This window comes from Corapipo altera, unplaced genomic scaffold (genome assembly GCF_003945725.1).
Source record: "Corapipo altera isolate COAL_440 unplaced genomic scaffold, ASM394572v1 0, whole genome shotgun sequence".
Taxonomy (NCBI): Eukaryota; Metazoa; Chordata; class Aves; order Passeriformes; family Pipridae; genus Corapipo; species Corapipo altera.
In genome coordinates this window covers 49556414-49572976 of record NW_020884872.1, presented here as the reverse complement: position 1 = coordinate 49572976, position 16563 = coordinate 49556414, and the positions used below count along the sequence as shown (strand labels likewise).

The following is a 16563-nucleotide window of genomic DNA, read 5'->3' as shown; positions in this document are numbered from 1 at the left end:
TTTGCAAGAATAACCCTGGTGCCTTTCATTCAGAGGTGGTTTCTCATAGTCTGCTACTTCAGTCATGGCAATTCATACCTTGTTTGTAATCATTTGCTTAGGTGCCTAAGCTTATTCTCCAAAATGAAGACGCATAGGACAATTAGGGATTTTTTTGATGTTTTTTGCATACTAGGAGCTATCCATACCTTTCTGTCATAGGCACAAAAAATCAGTACCACAGTCCAATCACTGGTGAAATAATTGGTGTAAATTCTATATAGTATGTGTCTGCTAGTCTTAAGTGAGATACAGGGGTTATTACTTTGTGTTGCATCTGCATCACAGCGGAAAATCTTTGTGATTGAATCTCCCTGGGAAAGATATTTTGTGTCTAACTTTCCAGAGCCAGACATGTTTCTCTTGTGTCTGACTGTAGGTACCTTGTCCTTGAGTCTCAGCATTTGTTGAATTCATAGAACTTGTAATGGCCCAGATTTGTTCTAACTAATTTTAGGCACGCATCTGGTATATACCTGATTTAAAACACAATCACTTTGATTGTGATTCATTGATCTTAATGAGGCTCCTAGGCATAATTTGACATGCTTTTGCATCCTTGAGGTATCTAGATGGGCAGATGAGTTTGATACAGGATCTGCACAACAGCCTCACTTAACTGGAACACCGCAAATGTCATTACATTCTGGTTTTAGATTGCTGAATCATGCTTCTCCTGTTTTGTGCTGAAGAGTGGGATATGCTTCGGACTGTAGGTGTTTACTTCTATGTGTATGTAAGTGTTGTCTTTTCTGTTTAGAATTGCTTTTTGCATATGAAGAAATTCAGTATGCACTTTATATTGGTAGAATATAGAAAAGTTATCGGCATGCAAGAAAATAAGTGCAAGGTAACTTTCATTGCTATATTTTTAGCACGTGAATGGATCTCAAGTAGGAGTAACTGCTTGCACTTCACTTAATATCACTTGAAAGCCATGTAAAGTTTTGTGTCAGAAATTAAAGTAAGCTTTTAGGTCTAGGGGATATAATTTGTTTTATTCTTCAGGAATCGCTCATACTATATAGTTCCAATTTCTTTAGGCTCAAGGTACTACCCCACTATTAGCCTTAATAAATGAGTAGAATTAAGTTTTTAGAATTTACATCTGACTGGTGGCATATCCTTTTTTATTTTGTTTTATTTTAGAGTTATTTGGCACTTGATATGTTTGTGATTTTTGTCTTCAAGCAATTTCTTCTTCATAAAATGTCTGAAGCCTTTTATGGGTGCAGGGCAGAATTTTATGGCCTGAAGGGCTTGGGTGATAGCAGCTGTGTCATCTATTGTGTTGCTGCCTGCAAACACAGAGGACTGGGCTCAGCATCCTAACACTCTAAGGTCCTTTCTTCTTAGAAGTCCATGTCCCTCATTCAGCTCTCTGAACCAGACCTTCTTGATGTTCTTCATTGTTCTTTCCTGACCCATAGGAAAGGCAGGGTAGAGAGTGATTTGTCTGCATGAAATAGGGCAAGATGGAGTGACAGAGGGAGTCATGGCTTCAGTTTGTTCCTCTGTAGTGTTAGCAGTTTTCTTTCTTATCTTTTCTGCTTCATATGTTGCATTTATATAGTCAGTGTTCAGAGAGTCTTATGGTTATTTCTTGAAACACTGGGTGTGAAATACTTTACTGTAATCACAAATGGGTCTTTATTTATGAATAAGGAAACAAATTTCAGTTTTTAATCAGGCATGTACGTTCTTATTGTGTTGGACATAGTCCAAAAAAGATTTTATTTTTGATCTATGTGGGTGCTGCAAAATCTGAAACAATTACTTCGAAGAAACAAAATGGTTTTTAGGGAGAAGCTTGAAGAAGTGTCTCAGACTTTGTTGTCCAAGCCCATTTTTGCTTACTGTGGACATGGCAGGTTCTGGTGGTGGAAATGCTTAGAAGGTACTGCAGAGTACCTTTTATCTGGGACAGTAAGACACAGGCAGAAGGATGTTGCAGCCGTGTAATAATTGTACTGAAGGAGCTTCTGCAATTTGTGTGCTCTGACTCTTGTCTGTGTGCCATTCTCACACTTTCCCTGTTGTACTGTGCTCTTGGGTGATATTATACTCTCCCTCCTACTCTGTCAACTAATACCTGTGTTACTTGTTAGTGAGGAGCAAAGATTGCCTCTGTTAAATGCTTGTACAGTTCTTGATGTAGTGTAGGTACCTCTGGAAGGTACTCTCAAGAAGTTTACTTAAGGAGTCTCTCTCAAGATGTCTGAAATCACCCCAGGGGAGCTTAAATTTAGGAATGTGCTCCAAGTTACTGCCAGGAGCCATTGGTCTCTAGGGAATCTGAAGAGACTAGTCTGCTTAGGTTAAAAACTGTTGCGGAATCCCTGACCCCCTTGACAGTAATAATGGTAACGGTATTTATAGCAAACATCTGTTATTTAACCCATTTTCCTAGAAGTAATTATTTGGTTAGTACTTCTTAATTTGGCTCTAAATTGGGGCTGAACCTTAATTCTACATGAGAATATGTATTCTGAATACATTCTTATATTTGGCAGTCAGTTAAACCTCTATCAGAACTTTTCTTAATCCTAGACTTTCGTGATTTTTTTTCTCCATTTGGTGTTTTAAAAGTAGGAAAAACCTGTTTTACAGTAGCTTTTATTTTTTAAGTGTTTTGTATCTTTTCTCTGCTTGGGTAATAGTGTTAACACTTTCTCATAATAGGCACATAACTGTGACACTTACTATATTTATCCAAAAACCACAGGGTTCCTGGAGGGTAAGTGCTACTTTTGACCTCGATTTGAGCCTAACTTTTAGCTTTTTCAGTCTGACTCAATGTAGGCAGTAGGTATACTTGAGCAAAGAAAATGGAGTGTGGCATCTGGAAATAGGGTGTCAGAGTCAGAAACTATAAACAGAGAAACTCTCTTGCAAAACTCTGCTGCCAGAGGGTTTAACCTGTGAATAAATACAGATGGCAAGCAGATAGAGTTGTAGGGGCGCTATAATGTGTTTATGGGTGTTTCTTGGATGCAGAGGAAGTTCAGGAGTAAACAGTAATGTTAGAAAAAAATCAGTTCAGGGTTCATGTTGGAATAATTTTATCTTTTCTGTGTTATGATAAATGATCAAGAGTTATACCCCAACAGACATATATATTTGATTTCTACCTGGTATGTAATAAAGATTCTATATTGTTAGGTGAAGGATTGCAAATTGTCCTTCTATGAGTCTGTTATTAACAGAATGGATCCCTCACCCTTTGTGCTTACCTGTCTTGCCAAAGAAGAAAAGAACTATGTATGCTATGAGAAAATTTAAATTTAGGAAATGTAACTAGATGTATTTCTCTTCCAGTCACCTGTTCAGAGCAAAAATGCACACCTTTGATTAAAATTGTTGCTAGCATGTCTGATCAGCAGTATAGTACATGTCCACCTACAGTTGTGATACATCCTGTGTGGCATGTGGAGATGAAGTTCTCTTTTATTAACTGAATGAAAGCTGTGGCTACCTTCTCTAAAGTAGTGCACTAACCAGTAGATAATAGTTTGGGGATGTTTTGTTTTACTTCTAGTACAATATATAGACTAAATGAATAGGATATCTTCAGCATGAGAGCACCTTGTGTAGTACCTGTGCTCTGATCTGCAAGGGGAGTTGAACTAATACCTGTTGTTTAAATCACACAGAGATGTCTTGCTCCTCATCCTAGAGGAAGCCCCTAAGCATGGACTTGCAGAGTGAACAGGCAAAGGCACCCTTCATCTTCGTCCATTTTATCAAGGGCAGCTGAGCACTTCTTGAAATATATTCAACGTATTTTTAAAATAAAGTTGTTCACAACATGGTTGAATTCTTGTCCTGATTATTACATAGTCATGATTTGATCTTAATTTGTTTTTCTGGGGTAGTACTTTTAGTATTGTCTCTTCCCATCATTTATTCAACTCCTGAGACCAAAGCTGCAGAAAAGGAGAACTCTCTGGGGCTGCAATGACTCAGCTCTCATGCTGAATGAACAGGAAGGTAAATACAATGGCACTGATGATCTTAGACCTACCAGTACGAAGATTACAAAGCAGCTGCTTTTCTCTAGGGACTGAAACCAACATTTTCAAAGGAGTGAATGCACTGCTATCATTGGGATTTTAAAACTGTTGTTGGCTAATTGAAGTAGGGATGTTTAATATACCGTTGTAAGAGGTTGGGGAGATTTATTTCTGCACAAAAAAGTGCAGTTAGCTTAACTGGTTTTGAAAACAGGACTCCTTCTCAGGCTGAAGTTAAGAAAATACATAAGGCCTGTACTACTTTTGATATTTAGGAGGTAGCTTGCTGATGAGATGAAAACTTCTCATGTTCTTAGTAGCCTTGAAAGGTACACTTGTATACAGAGCATATACAGGCAAGCAGACCTCATGCCTTCTTCTTGTGTTATCAAAACATAATTAGACCCTGAGAGCTGATCCTGTCAATGTATACAGCGTGTCTACACCACACAGAGCATGCCTAACAACCTAGCTCCAGTACATCCACACAGTGCAGTGCTGCATGGATAATATCCATTGGTATAGCTTGTCCCTTGGATCCAGCTTGAATGAATGTCTTGATACTCCTCACATTTCAGCTTTCAGGTCATGTCTCTCGTTACCATATATATCTCTCTGTGTGTTAAACATGCTATAAATGATCTCAAGATGAGATCTGTGCTACTTTATATAAACTTCAGGCTTGAAATCAGTGACTAGTTGAAAAATAATAACATCTCCAGAGCATGATATCTGTCTTAAGTGATAGAGAGGAGAATAATTGGTTAGGTAAGACTGGAGGTCACATTTGAGTATTGAAAGCTAGTTGAGGTGAATATGGATCACAGTTTAATAAAGATGGAGGATGTACTATGTTTTGCAAAATGTTCTTCCTCTACCTCTCTCCTCCTGTGTGGCTGAAATTCAGATTAGCTTCCATACTGTAGCTCTTGTAAGAATTTTTAATCATCAAACAAAATTAATTTGCAGCTTTTACTTATACTGTGGTATACTGGAATTAATTCTGTTGAAAACAGGCCTCCTACCACTTCAGAATTAACCTAAGACAAGAGTTAAGTGTCTCCAGTTTTATGGTAGGAGAGGCGGTAACTAAATAGCATTTTAAAAATCTTTTGTAATTACATCTAATGTATAATGTACTAGATAGAAATAGTGGAAAACTTAAAGTAGTTGAAATGTAGTAGAAAAAAGAACTTGTTGACTCAAAACCTATTGAAGTCACTGGAAGTCTATAATTTTCTTTTGGTCTGTGCATTGTCTTGATGTTCTGTAAGGTATTTTGCGTACTAATTGCGTGCTTTTTGGGATGAATGTCAAATCACTTGGAGATGAGTTTTCTACTTTATATTTGAAGTTAAAAATGTGGTAAGCTGAGTTTCTGTATGTGTTTGTTCCCATATGACTGAAAATACATAAGTTCATACTTCAGATTTGACTGGCAGTGATCAGTACAAAGAGTTTCAAACTCTGGAGTTTGATTCCCCAAATTCAGAGATTTTGCTTGAGGAGGGCTGTGCAAAACTTGCCTGGGTGCCATGGTGTTTTGACTCACAGAGCAAATAGTGCTGTTCTTGCCATTGTTTAAGAACTGGGAAGGTCAGGTCAGTTCTGGAGATGTGAGTGCAGCACAGTTTGGTTTGTCAAGCATGTGAAAAGATGTGAATCCATGACCTGCTTTTGTAGAAGTCCCTGGTAGGTACATGTATTTGTTCTGGAAAGTTTTCCTTGAATTGATATAATGTACTTAGTTCATATAATGCTTATAGAGTGTTGTCATAAAGAACAACTTTCCTCAGTGCTGTAAGAGTCATTTACAGGTATTACTCTACTGTATTAGGGAAATACCCCAGCACCAAGTCTTACTTGGTCTTTATAAAGTAATCCAAAGAATTTAGTGTGTGTATGGAGTAGACTGGTTTGGGGAAACAAGTATCTTTGAGCTGCAAGACAGATGCCCAAGAAAAGCATCATTATCATAAGTACTAGCTCAAGCAGTAATCTAACAGAGAGCTAAATGAATTTACCAGCTTCTACTGCAACTGAAAAAGATAGTCACTGCAGCCTATGTGACAAGTACAAGGGTGGATGAAAGCCCCTCTGAATAGGGGACATGAAACAGTTTTGCTTCCCCTTGGATGTTGAGGCAAACTGCTCATACTAGGATAGCCCCAAGGGACAGAGCTGTCTGAGTGGGGAAGAGGAGGACCTGTAGCAAAAATCACATAACCAATGTATGTACCAGATGGATTGGTAGCTTGAGAGCCTGCTTGTGAATAATAGATAATCATGTCCAAAAAGCATCAGGCCATATTTCTCTCAGCATTACCACCAGATACTTTTTAGGATGTTGAAGGGCTTAAGTGTACAGATTTATGATCATGAGCCTGTATTACAAGCAAACCCCCCACTCCAACATACATTATTAATTTAATATATGATACTAGGTTTCTCCCTTCATTGATCCAGACTCTTGGCCGTTGAGAGTAGTGAGTTAGAGGGCTCCAGGGGATATGCCGGGGAAGAGTTGTAGAGTTACAGAACCCCTGATCCTTTCTGTTAAGTGGTTTGCAGTCTTTCAAAATAGCAGCTCTCTTAACTACTCTCCATCTCAAAGTGGAAGGAATTTCTGCATTTTCTCCTGGTTAAGGCTGTTTAATTAGCTTTTTTTTTTTTTTAATCTCGGTTAGATTACATGCCTGACTTTAAACTTCCTTTGTTTCTTTATACCCGACCTGAAAATTAGTGGCAAACCCTACAAACTACCTGATTTCAGGTGAAGTTCCAAGACTGTATCTCCTTCCTACTCCACGAGCATGTCATTGATCCTGTTACAGTTAAAGACACCTCTCTGTGAGACATATTCTGTGACAGTATGGCAGTTTTGAGTCAAACAGATTTATGTCCTCCTATTTTTGGATAATGCCATGATCCACAGAACTGTGGTATTAATAAATCTGCACAGTGGCTATCAAACCAATGTTCTACTGTGTGAGAGCTGCATCCTGGGCAAGCATCTTTGCTGAGGATGCTGCAAGTTTTGAATTATGGCAGGAGGTGATGCCTGCAGCTCCATCTTCCTCACTGCTGCTTACTTGCAGACATTCTCTTTACTGCTTCAGAGCTAATGTCATACTGATTTGCAAAGCAAATGTTCATTGAATTTAAAAGGTATGAACTATATGGCAGACAAAGGTTGCCAGTGCTCTACAAGCAAGTAGTCAGTGAAGAGATGTCTTGAAACCCAGACACCCTGTTTTTCAGATGTGGGGGATGCTACAAACCCAAGAGCCAGCACTTAAAGACAGAAAAAAGATTTTTCTGTTAAAAATGTAGCTGGTTTGACTATTTGTGGAGTATTGTGGCCAACAGAACAATTAAACCAGTGCTGAGTGATTGCCATATATGCTTCCCACAGTAATCTGGGAGATTTTGCTGTATCATGCTATCACTGAATTACAGGCAAAGCAGTTATCAAAGGTAACTAATTCAAGAAGGAAAAAAAGGTTGGGATGAGTTTCACAATGTTTATGCAATGAGCATGAGAGTTTGGATTTTTCTTACGATGACATGAGAGGATATGAATGTCTTTCATAATGGTGAGGTGCAAGTGTGTGTAATCAGTTATAGACCTGTGTTTTATTAAGGAAAAGATAAAGTCTTTCACAAATTGTGTCAGCAAAAATAATTCTCTTGTCATGACTTCTGACACAGCTCTGCTTAAATCTTAACTCTTTGCCATGCCATAAAGTGCAAAAGCAATGGCTTTATGAAGACACCTGTTCCAGCACTCATACATTAGCATGATGTAGAGCTTTTGGCAAGGTTGTTTGAACTGTTTGAGATAGGGTTAGTTGTACCCATCAGACTGGGTGCAGTTAGCTGCTTATGAAGGTATGCTGATTTTGGAAGAGACATTGGTTTCTTGCCACAGCCCTGTTTTTTTCTGGGGAGATAGAGTAGCCTCTTCAGGGCTCTTGGATACTCTGCTGTATGGTATAAAAAAACCCCTGAAAGTCTCTTGTGAATCAACTACCTTTGGAATAAGATGATCCTCAGTTTGCTGTAGTTGGGTCTTCCTTTCATCCCTTTACATAGGAGGGTAACTAGTTTTCTCTTTGGCAAGGAGGTACGTCCTGTTCTAATTTCATTTGTGCCTACAGGAATTGCTGCCTCTTCAGATCTACTAGTTGAGATTATTGGATGACTTTCTTTTCCGTTTCAGTCAGTACATGCTGGGTGAACTTAATCAGAGACCTGATAATTTACAGCCAGAACCAGCGGAGGCAGGAGGTCTATCCAGCTGGCACTGCAAGAGTTGGAGGAAGATGTTTTTGTGGCCTTAGGTGCATTGTCTGCACATCATGGTGGTAGATCTTTACCCTTTGAGTGATATTGTAAGGTGATTGCCGTTTTGTTCCCTTTTTTGTTGCTAATTCTTAAAATACAATGAAAGTGCTATTGTTTTACTCTGCACTGTATGTGCAAGTAAATTATTGGTGCCAGACACTGAGTTTATCTCACCTGCCTTTATGCACATCTTGGAGGCTGTTCTCTGACGTGTTTTTTGGAGGCAGTGTTGACTTCAGCAGCCCCACCTTCCTGCTGCTGTTCTCCACTTCTCCACCTTTCCCTTAAATGCTCTGGTGCAACTGGGCTTTGTCATACTGCTAAAGGGGATTGAAAAACTCTTCCTTTTATAAAAAGAATTAATTAACATAAATGTCCCCTTTCAATTGGAACTGCTGCTGAGAAAGATGTTCAGTAACTTTAGTTGAATATCTGCAAGCTGTTTGAGTAGGATGGACGCAAGCATTGCAGTGCTCTAGTGCTGCAAGAGTTGTCTTTTTCAATTGCTTAGAAAAAGTGAAAACTGAATGCAGTCTTTGAAATCTGTTTTTAGGCTCTGTTTATTGTTCTCTGCAATGAATACTGTCAGAGTGAGTTTCATTTCAATGTATGCAGAGATCTGTATTGGAGCCAGTCACACTGGGCTGCCTTTGTAGGCAGAGCAGACAAAGGGGCACAGCTCGTGTCCTTTGCAGGTGGAGGTGAGATGAATTGCACCCTGTCTTTTCTCTTGGAGTATATTGTATCTTGAGGTGACTAGGTCAGCCATCAATGTCTGTACATAAGAGCATGTTCATTGTGTCTGGGATGCAGGATGCAGTGTCTTAAAGCACCATAAACAGATAGAGAGAATGTGAGGAAATAGCATACATGCTTGCCCCGACACCATTCCAGCTGTATATCCAGTTCAGACACTGACTGAACCAGATGTGACCTCTGAATTGATGTGATTTTTTTAACCTTTGATGGATTCTTCTTTTGTGGGTTTGTGTAGTTTTTCCATTTTAGTTTTTGTGTTCATGGTGCTGTTTGGTAGGAATTCCTTGTTTTGGAAGGTTCCTAATTCCTTATTTGATGCTAATAATTTGGTAGAAGAATCTGGGACTGCATTTTTTGTTTCAGGTTACCTTCTGTAGTAATACATGAGAATGAGTCTCCTGCTCAGAAAGGTCTATTTTACTTTAAATGAGCTGAAATGTGAGAGCTTGTATGTTCATGGGTTCTGGTTAAGAATTCACCAAATAGAATGAAAATGCATCAGACTGACAGTTTATATAAAAACTGGGAGCTGGGGAGGGAACAGACATTTGGGCCCTAGGTTGTGCCTAAGGCGTAAAACTCCAGCATAATATCTGGCCAATTTCTCAAAAAAGAGAAGCTGGGAAGCCAAGTTTGGCTGTTACTTCTGCTCAGAAAATTTGATTTTGGACCTGTGCACACAGAGAGAGTTGTGCACACAGGAAGAAAATGAATGCTGGGGCAGTTACATGTTTCACAGCCTCTGTGCTTGTCTGTTTGTGTAGCTGTATGGTAAAGAATGTGCCTTAAAGAGGCAAATTATAAAAACACCAGTGAAACAAACGAAAAAACCCACCACCCAAGTCTCCAAATCACATAGCTAAGCTGCAGTATCCTTTTTTTGTGGTTTGTAGGAAGTAGCTCAGACCTCTCAATTTTTTGAATTCTTTGATGTCATAAAATCACTTTTGTGACAAAGTTGGGTCAGAGAATGTTTTTCAGCATGCTGCAGCTGAACAGCAGAGTGGTTGTTTTTCTGGCATGCAGTGCGACCAAAGACAATTTTCAGGTCAGTCTTTCACTGTTACAGTGAAGTACAGTAGTTGTACATTTACCTTGAATATTTCCCTGCTCACACCAATTGCAGTATGCCAAACACCATTGCTTATTGCATTACTTTGCTGTGCTAGCTGAAAGTTTTAGAAACTGCTGCAGTTTAGATAGGTTTTCTGATTGTACCTTTAAAAGAGGTCTATTTTATTTTTGCTGAGGCAGCTCCTGAGGTATATGAATTGTTGCAGCCTAATATCAAGCAAATATTTAGGACTTGTAATTGCAAAGGAAAGCTTTGAAACACAGTGTTCATCTAAACCCTGGAAGGTGTTGCAGTCCTCTTCTGAGCACAGGAGCCAAATGCCTCACCCCGTGAAGCAGAGCTAAGGATTATACATACTTCTAAGGTCCATGTGTTTGGGAGCTACTGAGGTACTTGAAATTTAGATTCTACTTCTTTGAAAACTTAGCTCCCTGAAAATCTGTTCCTGGATAGGGGCAGATACTCTAGATATCTCTTGAGTATCTAGCACCTCTCTTCTGCCTCAGACTACTTCAAGTTCTAACAGGAGCCCAGGGTTTTCCAGTGGCCCATGTAAATCTCTTCAGACTGCTGAGTAGTGGGAGCCCGCGTTTCCCGCTTCTGGGCAAGTGTCCCAATAGGAGCACTATTCAGTGAGTAGTGGGGACTCTTTCCATGTCTTCCTCTATCAGTCAAGTGTGTTAGACATCTGACTGCAGGAGTACTTTTCAGACTCTGAATTGCTCCTTTACAGGGACCAAAAGTGAAGGTTGAATACCTGTCTTTGGGAATGGGATATTAGATAAGCCTCACTGAGGTGATGTCTCTTAGGTGGTTTAGACATTATCATCTATGGTAAAGAGAGGGGTTTGAATTCCCTTATAGCACTCCGATTTTCTCCAGTGATTAGCAAAATGCTTGTTTACCATGCAGGTTTCTGTGTTTTACTCTTGTGAGAGATATCTTTTTTTGAGCGTGGCTGCTGTGCAACAGCACATATGGAAAATGCACCAGAGAAGTGGTTTGGTCTTTCTGCTCTGAAGAAAGTGTGTCAAGAGGAAAGTGCTGTGTGGATTGATAGGATTGTTAAATTCCTCCAGTACTGGCTTGAAAGAGGGTTTTGTGCAGGCTATGTAATTAGTACCCATGTTCAAATGTCTGCATATATGCAATTTAATTTGTTTCTAGCTTGAGCTTAAGAATTATTTTTGACTTTGTCCTGGAGGCCTATATAAAACTTACGCTAATTGAGTAGATAAACAAGCTAGATAATGCCTCATATAATTTAGTATGTTTAGTCAGTAATACAACAGGGGTATTTATGACTTTGTTTTCTGTCTTTATAGCAAAGAAGTACTGTTTATTTGTGTTGCTTAGAGTGAAAGTAAGTTCCAGTTCTGACAAACAGATTTCACTGAGTTTCATAATGGAGTTATGAAAATGGAAGGTGTGCAAAATGTGCATGTATTTTATTTGGTTTGTTGGAAATCCTGATTCCCTAGCTAGTATGATCACAGAATCACAGAATGGGTAAGGTTGGAAATGACCACAGTGGGTCTTCTGGTCCAGCCTCCCTACTCAAGCAGGGTCATCCTAGACCATATTGAACAGGATTGTGTCCATATGACTTTTGAATATCTCCAGTGAGAGAGACTCTACAACCTCTCAGTGCAACCTGTTCCAATGGTTTGTCACCCACATGTCCTATGTATATCACATCTAATGTCCTAGGTATATCTGATTCATCAAGTAGAGGACCTGTGTTTGATCTGCCTCTGTTAACATCAGTGTGACCCCTGAAAATTAAAGCAATATAATGAGAACCTATACCAGTTTTTACACTGGGTACGCTTATGAACATTCCTATTAATTTAAATAGGAAATTTCATCTTTGCTCTCAAAGCCACACTTCTGTATATGTTTAGGAATTTTGTACCTTATGTAGCTTAAATGAGGAATTGGTTTTAGGAAAGGAATTGCTTTAGGTATAGTACAGCATGTTGAGGTTTTGAGGGTGCCTTGTTCCTTTTGAACCATGCAATTCTATAGATGTTTACTTGTTCAGGCTTTCATGTGAAATTTTCCATCAGTTCTTATTAAACACTGATTATTCACAGGAGCCAGGGTAGTGAATATTTGTGTTTTATTAGTTGGTTGTATTTTTCAATAGGAGTTACTATTTTCATCTGTTTTACCATTTTGATATCTCTGGGGAAGTTGTAAAAATAAGGTCTTAATTTTTAAACTTTCAGCTCTGTTAGTAAATATTTTAAAGGTATAAGCAGGCTCACTTGTTGCTGATTTTATTTTTTAAAGGAAAGGTTTTGTTTGATTCATTATGTGGTCAGTTTGACAGGTTTTAAAATATTACAATAGATATTTTGTAGCACAGTACATTAGCAGCAGTTTAGTTACTAAGAATTTTTCAAAACCAGGGAAATCATACCCAGAAAATTGGGCACTTCTAATCTAACTGTAGACTTAGATGACTGGGACAATTTATGGTTATTGTATTACAGAATATTATTTCCAACAGTTTTATGCTTTAAGAAGTCAAATTTTTAATGTGTTTACATCTTTGCTGTCAGTAAATTAAATTGATTTTTTGGCTTCTTTCTCTTGGTGGTTGTTTTAGATGCCCCTGTTTTCCTTCCTATGGCTGAATGTCTTTCTTCCTTCAATGCATCTTCCATATAAGGAAGCTGCAAAGGTTAGAAGATTCCTTTGTCTTTAAAGGGTACCTGAGTTTCTTATTTCATCAGTGGGCAACCGGACTTGGGGCTTTAAGAAGAAGCTACAAATACTGTAAAATTCAACACTTAACAGCTGGGCTTTTAAGCTTAAAATAAAGGTCTTAACACCACTGTCTCATCCGTGCACACTATAGTGGTGTTTTATTGTGCTAACCAGGACAGTCACTGGTTCAGTCATCCTCAAATGACTATCCATTGCACAGTTGTGGGATTTCACAATTTTTATATTAATTAATGTGTTTGCCTACATGTCTTTAGCACTTGCTTCCTGCATAGTTTTTTATTGTTTTTTTTTTAGCGTAAAACTTCAGTACATCTAATTTTTCTGTCTTTATTAATACCGTAAATTACTCTATGTGCTTTGATATTTCCATTTGAAAGCTAATGAGGACAGTTTTCTATATTTGATCCTAAACAATGGATTTAATCATATACCTAAAAAATCTCTATCCTTTGCTGATGCTTAAACACTTTGAAGTTTTATTTGAGGTACGGTGACAGAAGTTTGTAGAAGTGTGAATATTTTACACTGATATCTCTAGAGATTTAGTATAAATAGAGATCAGTGTAGATAGAGTTTCTTGGCATCTTCTGTCCATGTTTCCATGAGAACACATGCTATTTGAAAGAGGAGTTTGAAATTTGGTTTGCCATAAATACTAATGATACTCTTCGTGTGGGTTCTTGCTTTCACAGTCGTGATAACTGTTGCTTTGTGCTCAGTGGGCCAACTCACAGCAATTATTGTACAGGGTAATGAATGATGTTTATTTGTGCTCTACGCTTGACCACATCTGGGGGTGAGAACATGCTGGCAGCTAATTGGCCTGGCAGCTCATCAGGCTGCTACAAAACAGTAGCTTGTGTTAGGCAGAAAAATAAAATCACAAGGAAGTGCCATCCTTTGCTCTTCCTGATGATTTCTAGTGGAAATGACAGACATTGGCTGTGGATGTGATATTGAGATCTACTCTATTAAATACTTCAAATCAATTTGCTGTTATTAATTCCTTGTCAGTTACAGAATCAGTTAGGTTGGAAAATACCTCGGAGATCATTGAGTCCGAACTGTGACCAAACACCACCATGTCAACTAGACCATGGCACTCAGTGCCACGCCCAGTCTTTCCTTAAACACCTTCAGGAATGGTACCTCCACCACTTCCCTAGGCAGCCAATTCCAATATCTAATCACCTTTTCTTTGAATAATTTCTTCCTAATATCCAATCTAAACCTCCCCTGGCTCAGCTTAAGACTATGTATGTCTTCTTTTCCTTTTGCTAACTGCCTGGAAGAAGAGGCTGATCCCTACCTTGCTACAGCCTCCTTTCAGGTACTTGCAGAGAGATAAGGTCACCCCTGAGCCTCCTCTTCTCCAGGCTAAACAACCCCAACTCCTCATAGGATTTGCGCTCCAGACCCTTCACCAGCTTTTCTGCCCTTCTCTGGACCCACTCGAGCAAGTCAATCTCCTTCCTGAATTGAGGAGCCCAGAACTGGACACAGTGCTTAGGTGTGGCCTCCCAGTGCCAAATACAGGGTAAGAATCACTTCCCTAGTCCAGCTGACCACATTATTCCTGATACAAGCCACCTGGGCACACTGCTGGCTCATGTTCAGCTGGCTGTTGACCAGCACCCTCAGGTCCTTCTCCGCTGGGCCACTCTTAGAATTGCCTCCTCCCCACTATGTTGAGTTTCTAGCAGACATCCAGCAGGTTACATTCTCCCACAAGAACAAAAGCTGGCGATGGTGAAACATCAGCCAGCTGCTGATAGAACTGTTCATCCACTTCTTCACTCTGGTTGTGTGGTCTATAACAGACTCCCACCAGGATGTCAGCCTTGTTGGCCTTCCCTCTGATTCTTACCCATAGACACTCAACCTTATTATCACTCTCCTCAAGCTCTGTACAGTCAAAAGACTCCCTAACATACAGAGCCACCCTACCACCTCTCCTACCTTGCCTGTCTCTTTTGAAAAGCATGGAGCCATCCATTGCAGCATTCCAGTCATGCACATCATCCCACCACATTTCCGTGATGGCAGCTACATCACAATTTTCCTGCTGCACGATGGCATGCAGCTCCCCTTGTTTGTTACCCATGTTGTGTGCCTTAGAGAAGATGCACTTCAGCTGGGCTGCTGATTTTACCCCTAACTCTGGCTTGCCACTCCTGGGCTCATCTCTGTGGAGCCTGGTCTTATCCCCTTTCACCTTCAAATCTAGTTTAAAGCCCCTCAGTCATCCCTGCCAACTTGTGGGCTAGAATCCTTTTGCTTGATAGGTAAATCCCATCTGTCTCCAGCGCACCTGGTTCCTTATAAACTGCCCCATGATAAAAGACCCCAAAATTCCGATGGCACAAGTCTTTAAGCCACTTATTCATCACATGGGTTTTCCTGTTCCTAATCTCATCCCCAGGGATTTGTGTTAATTGCTAGTTTATAGAGTTGTGTCCATCTGTGTTTGGTCTCCTTTTTGTCCTGAAACACCTGTGTGCCTTATTTTTGAACTGATCACATTAGTGAACGTTAAGGACAAATGGCCCAACTGGGAATTCTGAGCTGCATGGCTGGGCATTGAGCAGTTTCCTAAAAGTGATGCTGATGCTGCCTTTAGGTAAGATCTCAGACCTTTAGGTTTCTTTAAGCTTGAAGGAACTAGAATTGTAAAAAAGGAGGGAATTGCAATAATTCTTTGATGAGGAGACACTAAAGAACACAATTTTAATTTTTGTATGTTTCTAATGTGTACTTCAGTAACCTTCCACAAAGCCTGAGCCTTGCAGGTAATCCCTGTTCCCAGCAGACTGCTTTGTGCCGCCACTAGAACCAGGCAGTTGCCTTTACTCCAAGCTTAGTAGCACTTGTGGGAAGGGTAGAAAAGGCTATTTACTCCTTACAGACCTAGGAGTACATTTAAGTGGGTCCAAGCAAAAGGAGAAAGATAACACCTCTTAGACTGGTGACAGACTGATTACTCCAAAAGGTTGCAAGGACGTAATTGACAGCCCATCAATGAGATATCCCTGCTGTCCCCATGACCACTTGGTGTTGATGTTAGCAAGAAGGAGGAATAAAGTTTGTATGTCCTGCTAAATCTTTTTGCTGTCAGGTTTGAAAATACAGTGACTGAGTATTTTTTTAATATCTGTGAGTGTTTAAGGTGAGCAGATGAACAGGTCCAAATAACACAGCAGATTTCTGCTGTTAAAGTAGCCATGTGGTGGAGAATAGATTTTGAGGGCTTTTGGGCCCTTCTGTTTTGAAAACCAGTTTGTGACATATGACACTACAAAGTACAGCTGCTAAGCATTGAGATTATGCCCTTGATTCCAAAGCTAGGTATAGGTATGTTCCTAGCTCCCTCTCTTGTGTGGCTGTACATAACATTTCTGAGGGCAAAATAGATTCTATCAAGGAAAAAAAAGAGGATAATACTGTCATATGTTTTTCATATTTGCTTGTATCTTAATGGATTCTCTGAAATTTATACTTGTAAAATTTTCCTTTGCCTTCTACTTAAAACAATTTTATCATTAGTATTTATTTTCTGAAGAGCATGTGGATGTTTTTTATTTTACCTTTTGAAGG

The 16563-nt window shown here is 39.4% G+C and overlaps 1 protein-coding gene across 2 annotated transcripts in view; it reads left to right on the top strand.

The window, feature by feature from the left end:
- Positions 1–16563, top strand: part of SLAIN1 (SLAIN motif family member 1) — a 92155-nt gene that overhangs the window by 11790 nt on the left and 63802 nt on the right. The window contains exon 2 of one of the 2 annotated variants that reach the window (XR_003528192.1): positions 3693–3851. The exons of the other annotated variant lie outside the window; for it this stretch is intronic. The gene's annotated coding sequence lies outside the window, so the exon portion shown is untranslated. Of the gene's footprint in view, positions 1–3692; positions 3852–16563 lie in introns of those variants that run through there. 2 annotated transcript variants of the gene reach the window in all.